This window comes from Pezoporus wallicus, unplaced genomic scaffold, assembly GCF_028554395.1.
Source record: "Pezoporus wallicus isolate ANWC-B61680 ecotype Strahan unplaced genomic scaffold, APGP_CSIRO_Pwel_v1 contig_2348, whole genome shotgun sequence".
NCBI lineage: Eukaryota > Metazoa > Chordata > Aves > Psittaciformes > Psittacidae > Pezoporus > Pezoporus wallicus.
The window spans coordinates 2584050-2587338 of record NW_026636985.1 but is presented as its reverse complement, the minus strand read 5'-3'; positions in this window follow the sequence as shown (position 1 = coordinate 2587338).

The following is a 3289-nucleotide window of genomic DNA, read 5'->3' as shown; positions in this document are numbered from 1 at the left end:
CAGCAGCTGCTCCGGTGCCTGGTGGAAACTTTGGCAAAACACCTGGAAAACAGGCAAAAAAGGGGGTGAGGGTGGAGCGAGGGAACAGCAGCACGTCCCTATGTCCCCTCCCCAGTGTCACCTCGTTGTAGTAGGGGTTGTTCCCCACACGGATCCTGGTCCTGAAGCGGTGCTGGCCGATGGAGACCGTCACCACCGGCTTGATGTTGTTGCCCTGGAGCTGGTGGCCCTCGATGATCCTCACCCGTACCTATGGGACAGGCGGTGACGCGGTGGTCGCCGGGTGCGATGTCACCTCTGGGTACCACTGCACCCATGGGTGCCGTACCTGGAACTCCTCTTTACTCCCTGCAGGGGGCTTTCTGGGAGGGTGCATGGGTGGCACCGGTGACACTGTTGGTGGTGGCACCCATCGTTGCACGGGGACCGTGGCACTTCCAGCCTTGCCGTGGGGGACGTAGGAGCAGTGAAGGGTGATGGTGCTCTGCAAAAGGACGGGTGGCACCCCAGGCCGTGCTTGTGGCACCCTGGGGTGCTGCTGGGGGAGGGGGGGTGCATTGGTGGGTGCTCACCCCCGTGGGCTGCCCATTGGGGTCCAGCAGCGGGACATGGCTTAGGGACAGCGGCAGCTTGGGGTTGGCCACCAACTGGTCCAGTGACACCGTGGCGGCACCCAGGTCCCTGCAGGGACAGAGGGGACAAGGTGAGGGTGCTCACACGATGGATGGTCCCCCCAGGGTGCCCACCCATGGGTGCTACTCACCCCTGGGATGCCGGCAGGCCCCAGTGCCGCAGGCGCAGGCTCAGGCTGGCCGTGGGGCGCAGGGGACGTGCACCCAGTGGCCATGCCAGTGTCTATGGTGGGGGGGGGGAACAAATGTGACAAGGGCTCAGTGGGGTGCCATTAGCATCCCCGTGCCACCACGGGCCCCCCCCGGGGGTCACCTCACCTCATTCCATGTGGGGCTGTGCTCCTCTGGCACCACCCGGGTGCTCCTGGGGACGCCTGGGAGGGGAACACGGCGGTGGCACGTCAAGGGGGGGGACATGGGTGCTGTCCCCAGGGATGGCTGTCACCATGATGCCACCCCGATGCACCCCGATGGCTGATGCCACCACGGGGTGTTCCCCCCTTGGCCCCAGCGGTACCTCTGAAGCGGGCAGACACGTGTAGCCCAGGCCCGGAGCCGGTGGCCCCGGGGATGTGGGCATTGGCCACCAGCAGCCGCAGCATGGCCACATCCCCAGTGCCACGATGCCACCCAGGCTCTGTCACCGGGGTGTTGTCACCATGGTGCTGGGATGCGTTCCAGAATGGCACCGGTGGCACCAAGCTGCTATGACCCGTGTCACCACGGGTTGCTGGGTACCTCCAGCCCTGTGTTGCTGCGCAGCCAGGTCTGTGAGTGCCCATGTCCCTGCTGTGTCCGCATGGGTGTCTGTGTGTCCTGCTCTCCCGGTGTCCCCATGCCCATGTGTACCTGTGTCACTGGTTACCATGCCCAGGGGTCCCCATAGAATCATGGAATCACAGAGTAGTCAGGGTTGGAAAGGACCTTAAGATCATCCACTTCCAACCCCCTGCCATGGGCAGGGACACCTCACACTAAACCATGGCACCCAAGGCCTCGTCCAACCTGGTCTTGAACACCGCCAGGGATGGAGCATTCACAACCTCCCTGGGCAACCCATTCCAGTGCCTCACCACCCTAACAGGAAAGGATTTCCTCCTTAGATCCAATCTAAACTTCCCCTGTTTCAGTTTGAACCCGTTACCCCTTGTCCTGTCACTACAGTCTCTAATGAAGAGTCCCTCCCCAGCATCCCTATAGGCCCCCTTCAGACACTGGAAGCTGCTCTGAGGTCTCCACGCAGCTTCTCTTCTCCAGGCTGAACAGCCCCAACTTTCTCAGCCTGGCTCCATACAGGAGGTGCTCCAGTCCTTGATCATCCCCGTGGCCTCCTCTGGACTTGTTCCAACAGTTCCACGTCCTTTTTATGTTGAGGACACCAGAACTGCACACAATGCTCCAGGTGAGGTCTCACAAGAGCAGAGCAGAGGGGCAGGATCCCCTCCATGACCTGCTGGTCACGCTCCTTTGGATGCAGCCCAGGACACGGTTGGTTTCTGGGCTGTGAGCGCACACTGAAGCCGGCTCATGTTCATTTTCTCATCCACCAACACCCCCAAGTCCTTCCCCGCAGGGCTGCTCTGAATCTCTTCTCTGCCCAACCTGTAGCTGTGCCTGGGATTGCTCCCACCCAGGTGTAGGACCTTGCCCTTGGCATGGTTAAACTCCATGAGGTTGGCATCAGCCCACTCACAAGCGTGTCGAGGTCCCTCTGGATGGCATTCCTTCCCTCCAGGGTATCAACCGAACCACCCAGCTCGGTGTCATCGGTGAGCTCACTGAGGGCGCGCTCAATCCCACTGTCCATGGCAGCGATGAAGATGTTGAACAAGAGCGGTCCCAAACCCGATCCCTGAGGGACCCCACTCGTTCCTGGTCTCCAGCCGGACACTGAGCCATTGACCATGACTCTTTGCGTGCGGCCATCCAGCCCGTTCTTTATCCACCGAGTGCTCCATCCATCAAATTGATGTCTCTCCCGTTCAGAGATGTCTCTGTCCCCCTGTGTCCCCAGCTCTGTGTGTCTATGTGTCCCCATGGCACCACAGCCCCCATTTCTGTACCTGTTGTGTCTCCATGTCACTGCAGCCATGTCCTTGTATCACCACATCCCCATGTCCCTGTGTCCCCATGTCCGTATGTCCCCATGTTACCACAACCCCATGTCCCAGTGTCCCTGTAGCACTAAGTCCTCCTGTGTGTGCCCATGTCACCGGACCCCATGTCCCCATGTCCCAGTGGCTCTGTGTCGCTGTATCCCCCATCCCCATATCACTGCATCCCCATGTCCATGTGTCCCAATGTCCTTATGTCCCCATGTTCCTGTGTCCCCATGTCCCTGTATCCCTATGTCTGTGTGCCTCCATGTCCCTGTATCCCCATGTCCCTGTATCCATATATCCCCATTTCACTGTATCCCCATGTCTGTGTGCCCCCATGTCCCTGTATCCGTACATCCCCATGTCCCTGTATCCCCATGTCCCTGTATCCATATATCCCCATGTCACTGTATCCCCATGCCTGTGTGTCCCCCCATGTCCCTGTATCCCCATGTCCCTGTATCCCCATGTCCCTGTATCCCCATGTCCCTGTATCTCCATGTCCCTGTATCCACATATCCCCATGTCTGTGTATCCCCATGTCTGTGTATCCCCATG